At 39.7% G+C, this 13,925-nt stretch overlaps 1 protein-coding gene across 2 annotated transcripts in view; it reads right to left on the bottom strand.

The window, feature by feature from the left end:
- The window catches only part of MGAT4C (MGAT4 family member C), a 250,604-nt gene that overhangs the window by 46,457 nt on the left and 190,222 nt on the right, over positions 1-13,925 (bottom strand). The gene's annotated exons all lie outside the window — the stretch shown is intronic.

Here is a 13,925-nt window from a genome sequence, read left to right as displayed (position 1 = left end):
ATGTGGAATAACGATAATGTATATATTACCAAAGATGCATAAGGACCTTTTGAATCCTATAGCATCTGGAACAGAGTTAGTTACCACTCCATTAGCGCAATATTTGGATAGATGTTTCATTCCACTGGTTATCAATACCAGATCATATTTACGTGATACTGGTGATATTTTTGAGAAAATTAGGAATATACAAATGGGCCCTGACTCATTTCTAATCACTTGGGACGTCTCTAGTCTTTACACTGTCATTCCACATGATCTGGATATGGAAGCCTGCCGGTGGCTGCTGGTAGAGTCACAGCGCTATAATGATAAACAAAATGATTTTCTGCTTGCATTGCTTAAAATTGTTCTTGAAGAGAATTATTTTTTGTTTAAAGATGCCCATTATTTGCAGCTTAAAGGGGCAGCGATGGCTTCCAATGTCGCACCCCCATACGCAACTATATTTATGAATATGATTGACACCTCATTTATTTATAATAATACAGTGTTTACTGAGCACTGTAATGCCCCGTACACATGATCAGATTTTCCGACAACAAATGTTGGATGTGAGCTCGTTGGCTGAAAATCCGACTGTGTGTGTGCTCCATTGAACATTTGTTATCTGACTTTCTGCCAACAAATGTTTGCTAGCAGGTTCTCAAATTTTCCGCAAAAAAACATTGTTGTCGGATTTTCCAATTGTGTGTACACAAGTCCGATGCATAAAAGTTCACACAAAAGTGAACAAGGGGACAAGGTGGTTTGGGGTGTGCCGCTACCCCAAAGCACCCTCCCAATCTTGAGGGCATGTGGCCTGGTACGGTTCAGGAGGGGGGGGGGCGCTCTCTCGTCCCCCTCTCTTTTTCTGCGGCCTGCCAGGTTGCGTGCTCGGATAAGGGTCTGGTATGGATTTTGAGGGGGACCCACGCATTTTTTTTAACAATTTTGGTGGCGGTTCCCCTTAAAATCCATACCAGACCTGAAGGGCCTGGTATGAAATTTAGGGGGACTCCCACGCATTTAAAAAAAAAAATTTGGTGGCGGTTCCCCTGTGGGGAATTCCATGCCGTTTTTATCAATGAGCTGTTACTCTGTTTCCCGAAAATAAGACCTAGCGTGATTGTCAAATAAGCCCCTGTTAAAGTCCTTGTAGGTTTTATTTTCAGGGTAGGGCTTATTTTTGGGGAAACAGGGTAGGACTTATTTGGGGGGTAGGGCTTACATTGCAGCCATCACCAAAATCACGCTAGGTCTAGGGAAACAGGGTATGTGTATTGTCGGTCCCAACAATTTATTATAGCAGCGAGTAGTTTTAAATTACTTTTTTCCTTTACAAATGTCATTTTGCTGTCCGACTGTTCTAAACATGGGAAACATGCTCCCCTTTACAGGCGTGTGTTCGAACAGATTTTTAGCCTGTTTGCATGTTCTGGATGCAAACCGAACAGGGGGGTGTTCGGCTCATCCCTAATCCATAATATCCTTAAGAAACATTGGGATTTATTAAGAGAGAATTATCCGAATATTAGTGAATTCCAAACTCCCCCTTATCCTCATATAGAAAAGGTAGAACTCTAAGGGATTGATTGGTCAGATCTGACCATCGTACCCCTCTTAGCCTATTAGTAATGTTTTTAGGATCCCGTAATACAGGGTCATACCCATGTCTATTGTGTATACAATGGGGGTTATTTACGAAAACGCAAATCCACTTTGCACTGTAAGTGCACTTGAAAGTGGACTGAAAGTGCACTTGGAAGTATAGTCGCTCTATATCTAAGGGGTAGATATGAAATGAGTGGAAGCTCTGTTGATTTTATCATCCAATCATGTGCGAGCTAAATGCTGTTTTTTATTTTCCTCGCATGTCCCCCTCGGATCTACAGCGACTTTACTTCCAAGTGCACTTGCAGTGCAAAGTGGATTTTCCTTTAGTAAATAATCCCCAATGCAACTCCATGATAAAAGTCAAGAGTATATACCATTCACATAAGGGGTATGATAATAAAATCAAAGGATATTACACTTGCCATTAGTCATATATAATATATGCAATACAATGTCTGTGTGGGCTACTTTACATAAGAGAGACCATTCAGAAAGTTAAAGATAGGATAGCAAGGCACAAATATTCAATCATAAACAAATTGGTTCAGTTGCCTTTAGCGAGATATTTTTTGGGGAAAGGACATTTGATCTCCCATTTAAAATTCATGGTACTGGAGGGAATTAATCAAAATAGGAGGGGTAATAACCAAGAATCCATTCTAAAAAAAAGCGAGAGGTACATTGGATTAATTTTCTTGATACTATTGTCCCTAAGGGGTTGAATACAGATCTGTATTTATTTTTGTTTATTTAGGTGATAATTAAATTGATGTGGAGGCCAGATAGTGATACAATGGGGGTTATTTACAAAAGGCAAATCCACTTTGCACTACAAGTGAAAATTGCAAGTGCAAAGTGGACTTGAAATTGCACTGAAAGTGCGCTTGGAAGTGCAGTTGCTGTAAATCTGAGAGGTAGATCTGAAATGAGGGGGAAGCTCTGCTGATTTTATCCTCCAATCACGTACAAGCTAAAATGCTGTTTTTTATTTTCCTTGCATGTCCCTCTGGATCTACAGCGACTGCACTTCCAAGTGCACATTTAGTGCAATTTCAAGTGCACTTTGCACTTGTAATTTGCACTTGTATTGCAAAGTGGATTTGCCTTTAGTAAATAACCCCCATTGTGTACATGTTTCTTTTTGACAGATTAAATGAGTTTAAGGCTTTAGTTGAAATATAGGAGGGCTCTACGCTATGCTAATCATTTCCCCAACTTTGATATAAGGACGTATAAGAAAAGGATCTAATTTGTTTTCAATAGATTACTAATTACATAATTGATTCCAAATTTGTAAAATCATGGTATTTATTAGACATGTGCACACTGAAATATTTTGTTTCGGAATTTTGTTTTTTCATCCGAAAAATAAATTTATTTAGTTACTCCCGAAATTAATTTTTTTTTGTTTTTCGTTAAAAAATGCATTCATCTGAAAATCCAAATTAATTAAGGTTGAATCTGTCATTGAAGGCTTATGGTGTCTGTCGAATGTTCAAAGAAGATTCAATGGAGCAGCTGAACTGTATGACTCCGTATAGTTTATCTGCTCCGTCGAATCTTCTTAGAACTTTGGACAGACACCATAAGCCAAAGATTCAACGTTTTCCGCTGCTTTGTCGAATCTTTTGTCGTTCATGTTGAATGTATATAGTTCAAACAGAAAATGGACTGGTGATAGTGATCACTGATCAGACAGATAACAAGATAGGGTATATAGCATCTATTTAGAATCTCAATCTATATTATAGAATCTATAATAATAAATCCCCCCCCCCCCACAACACAGGCAGCCTCTGAGGCTATCACAACACTGGCAACACTAGTATCACTATCAGGTTCACAACACTAACACAATAGCAGCAGATTATTATGAAAAACTTAAGTTGAACTGTAGCTTGCTTCACTTTTGTTCTGCTACTCTGCTTATGCTTAATTACTAAATAATTCAGGTGCTCTGACAAATAGACCAGCTAAGATTGACTGTCTTCTGAAATGATTCAGTGTGTGTGTCTCTCTCTGCTAGCAATCGTAGGTGACAGTAAGTTGGCTGTACGTGTGTACTTACTGTAGTTCTAGCTATTTTACTGCTCCTCCTCTTTGGTTACAATCAGCCAATAACATTCATCATCATCATTATATATATATATATATATATATATATATATATATATATATATATATATATTCAGTTAGTACAGGCAGTGTATTTGATATATTCAGTCAGTACAGGGAGTATATTTGATATATATATATATATATATATATATATATATATATATATATATATATATATATATATATATATATATATATATATATATATATATATATATATATACAGTTTACTAGAATATATATACTCTGCATTCAGCGTAGCCTATATATACAGTACATTCAGTGGTGTACAGGAGATAATACAGTGCAGGCGGTGTACACAGTATATAATACAGTGTGTACAGTTTCAAATACACTTCAGGCGGAGTACACAGTATATAATACAGTGTAGTACAGTGTTAAAAAAAATAGCCATCATGTCCAGAAGGCCTCAAAGTAGATGCAGACACTCGAAGGCTACTAAAAGAGGGCAAGCAGCCTCTGAAATAATATTTAACAGCAGGGACTGTTCCTGCACTCAACAAGAGTAACTGTGAGGGGTTACAGTGTTCTGGCACCACCAACACCTAAGGCCCAATGTTTCTGCAGAGTATATAGTGCAGTCTGTATAGTATTACAGGCATAGTAAGGAGACCCCTCTAGGCATGATATTTAATGGAATATTTCCTTTTTATTGTTTCACTTTAAGCATTCTTAAAATCCCTGCTCCTGAAAAAACGGCCATCAAGACTCTGGTCTTCAAACACTTTTTATGACAATAACATGCATTTAAGCCTTTAAAATTAGCACTTTTGAGTTTTCACGTTCATGTCCCATAGACTTTAATGGTGTTCACACAAATTTTGGGGGTGTTCGGCTCATTCATATTGTCCAGTACCGTTTTACTTTTGGGCATGTCCACCAAATGTGGAGCATGCTTCCTTCCTGGCCGCAGCCCCTGATTCATGTTATTTACAACATACATGTTATTACTTGTGGCAAACAACAGAGTTTATTTTGTGTGGCAATGACAACCAGTAGAGTACCTGTGGGGGTAATTGTTAACTACAATATTTTGGTTACCTGGTGTAAAAGGTTATATTTATCCAGTTGCCATTTCCCTTAGCTAATAAGGCAAATAAGGGTTTTATTGTGCTTGTAATTACAAAAACAAGTATGACAGTCCAGGCCAGAAAAAAAGCTAGCATTAGACTTGCTGGGAAAAGCCGCTGCAAAAAATATAAGGTCAAAATGTTGTACAGTTTATACAGCTGAGATTATGTTAATCCAGCCAGATTAATAGACTGGGTTTTTGCCATTGATTTAGGATTACTGTTTGTAAGATATTGATGAGGTAGCTTTGCTTGTTTCAATAAAACTGTTTACTGAAAACCTTTTACAATGTAACTTTCTTATATTGCTTTCATTATTAAGTTAATTAAAATGTACGCATGGATTAATTTATTACAAAATAGAAATGATTTACTAAATTAAACGTTTATTACATATTACAAGTAGTGAAAGGTAAGCAAGGCCAAATTATTCTGAAATAACAAACGTAAGATTTGGCTGCCTTTATTCTCTAGGGAAAAACATATTTACAATGAAAGATTGGCTATTTGAATTTCATTACATCATTACAAATGTAAAGGGGTTGCAAAGCCTTGGGTTAATCCTCTCTTGGGGAGTATGCATACTTTCCTAAAGTTGAATTCCAGGCAATTAAAAAATATACATAATACAAATATCTGCAGCTCTGTATTCCTTAAAGGATTGTAAGTCACAGAGAGATGAGCTCTGCTGCTTCTCCCTTCACTGTACAGTCACAGGATAGGGATTGGGAAAAGACCTGTGAAAAGTGAAAGTGAAACTACAGCAAGAAAAATTAGGTTTCTTCCCCTGTGTGGCAGAGCTGTGTAAGGACTGGTTGGACAGACATACAAATCCAGGTAAAACAGCTAATGTATGTATTTCATATGTGGATATAGCATTTAGCCTGGAGTTCAGCATTAAAAGAAATAAGAAAACACTATCTCTCAGTTGGTGAATAGTTTGTGGGGAAGTGCAGTGTTGCAGTTCCCCACAAATACAGTTAACACTCAGAGTCCAGTTATCGAGAACAGAACTTGTATTAATGTCAAAGTTCAATAATTCACAACAAGCCTGACAGGAAGACACTCACAGAATTTAACCGTAATGTGTAGCAGTGCAGGTCTCACATGTGCCAACAGTGTCTTGAAGGGTGGAATGCATCCTGACCATACCTAAATGGGGAGGTCTCCAGGAAGGATGGCATGTCCCTATCCTTTCCCTGTTCATTTGGAATCACTCTCTTCTGCTAATCACTGTCCCTATCAGAAGGGTGATCTGTCCCTACATTACCCACATGTGAAATGCATGGCAAGCCTTGAAGCCAGGACCTTAAATAGGCTCTTCTTGACTCAATATGGCTGTGAGAGTTGCATGGGATGGCAGCATCCAATCGCATAGCTTCCCCAGTGACCTAGGATACCATAGAGCAACCATGTTCCCCTTAACTTCCCCATCCAACTGCAAAGCCACTGCAGACATTTGACACCTACAGTGGAGCAAGTAGGCTGCACCTGACTACAAGCTAATTATCTCATTGTTATATGCGAATGCTGTATTTTAATGTGTCACTTTATTTAATCAGAGGTACTAGTGTATTGTGAAAGGGCTGGGCTGTTTCGGCTGGAATAGAATCATGATTTTCTGTATTTATATATATATATATATATATATATATATATATATATATATATATATATACAAATACACTAATCAGCAACTGCAGCCATATATTGACCTAGATCACCTGCTGGTCGCACTGTAGTTCCCAGGGTTGAAGGTTGTAGTTCCAATGTCTATCCAATGTCCAGCATAGTCTCCCAGCAGCCAGCTGATCCAGGTAATCAGACTTTAGCTGATGCTGGCTGCTAGGAGGGCATGCAGTCCCTCCTCAACTAGTCCCTCTTGCTTCATTTATTTTGCCTTATATCCATATATATGCTTTCTGAGTTAGTGTTATTATACAGGCTTTATATAGCACCAACAGTTTGCACAGAAGTTTACAACACAAGGGCAAGGGCAGACAGTATAGTTACAATACAATTCAATACAGGAGAAATCAGAGGGCCCTGCTCATTAGAGCTTACAATATAAGGCTTTTCTGAAGAGAAGTGTCTTCAGGGATTTTTCTAAAAGTATACAGAGTAGGAAATAGATAAACAGATTGGGGTAGAGAGTTCCATAGGATGGGAGAGGCTTGGGAAATATCCTGGAGGTGAACATGAGGGGAGGTAACAAGGGAACTAGAGAGCAGTCTTAAGATGAATGAGGGAAAGGATTTGGTTGATATTTTGAGACTAGGTTAGTGATATAACTGGGGGTCGAATTTCAGGGGGCTTTGTAAGTTGTTAGTATTTTGAATTTAATTTGTTGGGTGAGTGGAAACCAGTGGAAGGATTGGCAGAGAGGAATAGCAAACATTGAATAGTTGTTAAGGTGGATGAGTCTGGCAGCAGCATTCATAATGGACTGAAGAGGGGATAGCCCAGGTAAACATAAGCCAATGAGGAGAGACTTTCAGTAGTCAAGGCAAGAGATGACCAGGGAGGGAATTAGAAGTTTTTCAGTGTCATGGGTTAGGAAGTTTGGAATTTTGGAGATGTTGAGTAAGATGAAGTGGCAAGCTTTAGACAGTGATTGGATGTGGGTCCAAAAGTAATATTCAGAGTCCAGGAGATAGCTAGAACCTTTGCATATGGGGATGGGTTGATAGTTGTGCCATCAATCTTGACAGAGAAGTCAGAAGCACACAGAGGAGGAAATATTATGAGCTTGGTTGTGGAAAGATTGAGTTTGAGGAAGTGGTGTGACATCCAGGCTGATATACCTGTTAGTAAGTTAGTGATGCATGTGGAAATTGATGGAGTGAGCTGAGGGGTAGAGGGATAGATTTGGGTGTCATCAGTGTAGAAATGGTATTGGAAGCCATGGGAGACTATCAATTGACACAGGGTGGAGGTGTACATCGAGAACAGGAGAATTCCAAGAACAGAACTTTGGGGACCCTGATAGAGAAAAGCAGAGGAATGGAGGAAATAGAACTGTAGGTGACGCTGAAGATGCAGTGGGATAAGTAGGATGAAAACCAGTTAACAGTACAGTCACAGAGACCAAAGGAGTGGAATTTTGAGGAGGGGTGATCCACTGTGGAGTGTTGAGGGCAAAATCCAGACTGAAGGAGATCAAGAAGTTATTTTTCAGTCAGATGGTTGCTGGAGGAAAAGGGGAGCAAAGAGATGGGGTGTAGGTTATTAAGTTTGGTGGGGTAGCATTGGGGTGTCTAGTACATGTTTTAGAGTGTTGGGAAAGATATCAGAAGAGAGGGAGAGATTGAATGTGTGAGTTAGAGAGTGTAGGATAGAGCCAGAGAGTACCTGTAGATTTTGCGAGGGAACAGTGTCCAGGCAGCAGGTGGTAAGGTGGACGTTAGAAAAAAGGTTGAATGGTGGAAATAATGATCGTACCTGTGGACACGGAGTGTTAAGTGGGGGAGGTATCTGTATATATACAGATGGTATCTGTATAGCAGGGATCTCATCACAAATTGTAATAATCCTATTTTTTAAGTGGTTGAAGATCTCCTGGGCAGAGGCTGGAGGCAGTGGAGGACAGGTAGAGAGTTGAAGGCAGAGAAGAGTTGATGGGTACTGGATGTTAAGTTGTTAAGTTGTTAATGAGAGTGATAAAATAGGTCTGCTTGGCAGTGTGGAGGCAAGAATTGCATTTTTGGAGGGCAGATTTATATTGATGGAAATCTTTCTGATATGTAGTTTTTCACCATAGTTGCTCAAGGGCGCAGCTAAGTTTTTTCATACTTCTGGTGTAATCTGTTTGCTAGCGTTGTAGGAGAAGGGGTCTGATTCTGTGTGTAGGGAGGGGGGGGGTCTATGGAGGATGACAGCGAACTGTTGTAGGCAGAAGTGGCTAGGTTGGGTCAGGACGGGGGTGAGATTTTGTCAAAGACTTGGTCAGTAGCAGAGTAGAGAAGAGAAAGGTTAGATTGGCAAAAGTTTCTATGGGTAACTGTTAAGTGTTTGGAGGGAGATGAGGTGAAAGACAGGGAGAGAGTGAATATAATAAGGTAGTGATCAGAGAGAGGGAAATTATTGTTTGAGAGGTTGATCAGAGTTCATAGGTAGGAGAAAACAAGGCCAAGGGTGTTGCTTTCAGAATGAGTAGAAATATGTATCTATTGCTTTAAGTCAAAAGAGGAGGTTAGACTGATAAATTTAAAAGTACTGCAGCAGGAGTGTTAGTTTTAACAGGGATGTTGAAATTACTGATAATGATTATGGGAATTTTAGAAGAGATAAAGTAGGGCAGCTAGGCAGAGAAGTAATCAAGGAAGGTTGATACTAAGGGCCTGGTAGATCACAACAATTCTTAGAGAAACTGGAGAAAATAGTTGAAAGCAATGTGCTTCAAATGAGGAGAGTAACAGAGAGGGAGGTGGGTGAAGTATTTTAAAAGTGCTATGTGGGCATAGAAGGATTCCCACTTCACCTCCCTTCCACACACTGGGTCTGGGGGAGTGAGTCCAGGGAAGACCACCATGGGAGAGGGAAGCAAGAGAAGCAGTGTCAGATTAATGAAGAAAGGTTTCAGTAAGGGCAAGTAGATAAAAGGAATGAGTGATAAAGAGGTTGTGGAGAGAGGTGAGTTTGTTACAGACAAAATAAACATCGCAATAACGTGGGCAGGGCTGCAGATAGTTTTGGGTGGATGTGAAGCAGCAACATAGACTATAATACCAAAAGTAATGGGGTGCCTGCCTTTATATGCACAGGAAATTTAATGGCATCCCAGTCTTAGCCCTTGTACACACGGTCGGAGAATCTGTCGGAATGAGTCTTATCAGACCGTGTCATCAGATAATCCGACTGTGTGTGGTATGCATCGGACTGATTCCGTCCGAATCTCCGTCCGACCCAATTTTCCAATATGTTGGAAAGATTTCCCGACCAACTGGGCCGGACGGACCTAATCCGATCATGTGTAGAGCATTTTCATCGGACCAAGTGCCACGCATGCTCACATTCAAATTCCGACACGGAAGCGCTCGTTCAGGTAAAACTACTGCTCCTAAGCGATATAGCACATTCGTCACGCTGCAATGTTAAAAAATCATTCATCAAGCGCATTCTCTTGTTCTTTACAATGCTGCAAGAACCAACTTCTTTTGATGCTCATAGTCACACACACTTCTCCCGAACGGATTTCATTACTCTTTTTTAACCATTTCAGCAATACAATTTTAGTTTAAGTCACATCTACACAATGTTTTTTTTGTTTGTTTTTTTTGGATGTTTTTTTGGGGGGGGATTCCCTAAAAATCTCCTTTAATGACACTGGTCATTTATCCTTTTTTTTACTTTTTATTTTTGGGTGTAAACTTACAACAACAACATTATTGTATTTTTTATATTTTCTTTTTCTTTTTTAATCTACAGGAGGTTGTTTAGTGTTGGTACCCCTTGTTTTTTAGTTCACTTTGTATTTTGGAAATGTACCTGCCTGCTCACAAATAAACTCTACTTTTTGAAGGAAAACACATTACACAAGTATTTCATCAAACAAAAATAAAATTGATTTTGTTTGCTCGAAAATAAAACTAGGAACGCAGCACTGGACTCTCACTCTCCTCCCAGATCGTACGGACGATACACATGTGTGGCGTTTTATATACAGTGCGCATGCGTGAAACTCTGCCCGCCCCTGATGTTCTTTACAGACTATTCCCCGCCCCTTCACTTCCCACGCAGTGGGGAGAGCACATGGCGGAGAGAACGCAGGTGCGCAATAATAGTTCCACTAACGAGGAGGAGGGTAAGGAAAGCCCGGAGCCTGAAACGTCCCGATCCAGGAAGACAAGATTTAAGGCCTCAAATATGTCTTTTGGAGAGATGTTGGAGATGGTCGACATATTGAACAGGACTGACTATGATGGGAAGTATGGACCTTACCCAAACCCAAATATCAGAAAGGCCAAGATCATGAATAAAGTTGTGAAGAGTCTTCTGAAGAATTTTGGGATACACCGATCCAAGGATCAACTGAGAAAACGCTGGTCAGACCTGAAACTGAGGGAGCACGAGCAGTACCTAAGGATCAAGCATGTTCTTAATAAAAGTAAGTAGTTGTCGTGTGTTCATATGATTATTCTTGCTTGCATACGTGTTCCATGTGTTTTGATTTCATCTTGTGCATTTTAAAATGGCCACTTTCAAGGTCATGGTTTCTTTTGTTCGTATGAAACATCGTTCTGCAGGGAAGTATTCCAGCTTAACAAAGTGGCCCCAATAATGTTCTCACCTTGTAACTCGGCCCAAAAAAATAATTGTACAACACTTCCAAGCAATGTTTCATATTCCTATGTATGCCCTCTGTGTGCTAATTAATCTTTGTTTACATTCTCATAGGGGAGAGAAGACTCGGCAAGTATGAGGACACCAGGGACCATGAGGACACCAGGGACCACACCCCTCCCAAAGAAGGGCAACTTCCAAAAGAAGAAACAGAGGAGCAGGAGCAGGAGGAGGAGGAAGAAGGAGAGATCGTGGAGGTTGGCCAAATTGTCACCACAACAGGTGAGTGTCGGAGAACACAGCTTCCGGTAAGCTCATCAATGTATATCACCATATTTGGATTACATGGTGTGTTTGTTTGTTTTTTTTCTAGGTGATGTGGAGGAAGATTCCCGTTTTACCAGTGAAAGTGCCCAGATCTTGATCGGGGAGATAATGGGGTGCAATAGGGATTTGGAAATTGTACAACAAAACATCAATGATGTTAAAAATAAAATGAAGAACATCATTGATGTTTTGGGGAGAGTGTGAAAACGATAAAACTAGATAGGGTTTTATTTTTGTTTTGTTTTTTAAAAAAAGGTGTATTTTGCATAATTCCAAATTTGGAAGATGCACAGAGTGTGTAAACATACGCTATCTCCCATCATGGGGGATCAATGTACATGTTTTGTGGAAAGTGTCTGAGATGAAGGGGTTGCAGCCCCAAAGCATGGACATTGATCCCCCATGATAGGAGATAGCACATGTTGACACACTGTGTGCATCTTCCAAATTTGTATTTTTCAGGGGTGACACCCCATGTGATGAAGGCAATATCAGCCCAGTTTGTACATACTCATGTCTGATATTGTCTTCACTTTTCCAAGTTGAACTTTGTAAGTTCCTGTGTTCTGTATTTTACGCTTTGATACATGCCTGTTTACACAAAAAAACAAGTAAAAAATAAATATGATTAAACTGGGTTTTGGATACCCAAAATATCTTGGTTTGTTGTAAAAACCTTTACTAAACGCACATATGAATGTGCTTGTATTAAAAAGTTTAATTCTCAACAATGTGTGGCTTCCTATTTCATTGGGATTAAAATGTATTTGTAGTGAAGTTTTAGTTTGTGCTGAGAAGGAGTGTGATTTACTAAAGGCAACTCCACTTTGCACTCCAAGTGCAGTTTCAGGTGTACTCTTGCAGTGCACTTGTAGTGCATAGTGGATGTGCCTTTAGTAAAAAGCACCCACAGTGAGGTGTAAATTTGGACAATCATGCCATTTTCCTGCCATGGTGCTGAAAATGAGCATGATTTAGATCAGTAATGCACTACACATTAGTTAACAAAAATAAGGTGTGTTCGTAGCAGACCCACAACATAATAAGATTATCTGTAGAAGAGACTGTCCCCTCATCTCACTCTGAACTTGGTTTTGCACTGTTGCTGAAAAAGGCACAACTTGACGAAAAATGGCAAAGTGGGAGGCCACATTCTGCCATTCCTGTGGCGTTGAAGAACACTGTGTAGTGACACAAGAAAAAAAACTAGTAATTTTACAAATCAACATTGCGTGCAGATTAGACACCCACATTTTTGGACAAAATTAGTATAACATTTTTTAAAATGAGTATTTAAACCCTAAAGTATAAGATCCCCTTATGAGAGTCCTAACCCCCCCCATCCCCCCCCCCATTTGATGGGCCCTTGATAAAAAATGAGGGGGGATGTTTAGGAGAGGTAACCCTCTCCACTTGATTGAGAGCTGAATGCCTAAATAATGTGTGATACTTTGTGAAGCCCCTCCTTAGTTACACTATTGGCAGCCCATCGGACAGGTAAGAAGTGTCATAATAACAAAATGGAAGGACATTTTGACATTCTGCTATTACATAGCAAGAAAATTAATGTGTTAAAAAAATAAAACTAGCATTTGAAAGTATTGAGGCCCTTACACTACATGCTTTGGTGAATTGTTCCATAAATGTGATCATGAAAAAGGTATTTAGAGTGTGTATTGGGTTGGGTCAAGTCATCAGATAGAAGATTGCTATCAGCTGAGGTAACAGTTGGGGAGAGGGGGGTTCCTAATGAGTTTGGCACAACTCCAAAAAACAATAAAAAGGTCATTTTGCATGAATTGAAGCACACACATCACATTTGTAGAGATTTTAGGGGGTGGTTAGGGGAAAGCAATACTATGGAGCTGCCAAAAGACATTGTCAAGTGACTAGACTATAGTTTTAGGGGCCAAGAAGAGCATGGTGGGGAAGTTAGTGAGGCAAATCCGCATGAGGACAAAGGGGCAGAGCATATGAATTAGAGCATATTGCAATGATGGTAATTAGGGAATGAGGAAAGAAATGCAAGACATTAGCAATCATGAAATACATAGAATGTGATGTTTAAGGTTAAAAATTAGCATAATATAGTCCTTCAGCAGGAGCTGAATGATGGCAGAACAGGTCTCTGGAATAATGATCCCCAGAGCCTGGAGGGAGATGCCTGTAGAGAACTTGAGGTCCTGAAGGTTTGTCTACGTACTCATCGTACAGTTTGTGCTGTGCAGGGGTTCTTACTTTGACTTTGACACAAGCCCTTTGGCTTGTGTCAAAGTCAAAGTAAGAACCCCTGCAAAGCACAAACTGTATGATGAGTACATAGACGAAACATGTTTGGAAAACGGTCGGGTGGTCAGAACGGACACCAGAAAGCAACGCTAAACAGCAAGGCCTGAAAGGACGACCTGAATAGCAGAAGCAAGCAGACAATAAAAAATGCCTTTCAAAGCGTACTATACCAAGATAGAGTCCACAATGAGAAGCAAATACTTAATGACTGCATGCACTAAT

The sequence above is a fragment of the Lithobates pipiens genome, unplaced genomic scaffold (assembly GCF_037356315.1).
Source record: "Lithobates pipiens isolate NorthernLeopardFrog02 unplaced genomic scaffold, aLitPip1_a1.2 Scaffold_8, whole genome shotgun sequence".
In the NCBI taxonomy this organism is placed as follows: domain Eukaryota; kingdom Metazoa; phylum Chordata; class Amphibia; order Anura; family Ranidae; genus Lithobates; species Lithobates pipiens.
Note: the sequence above shows the minus strand (reverse complement) of the source record. Positions and strands in the feature narration are given on the sequence as shown.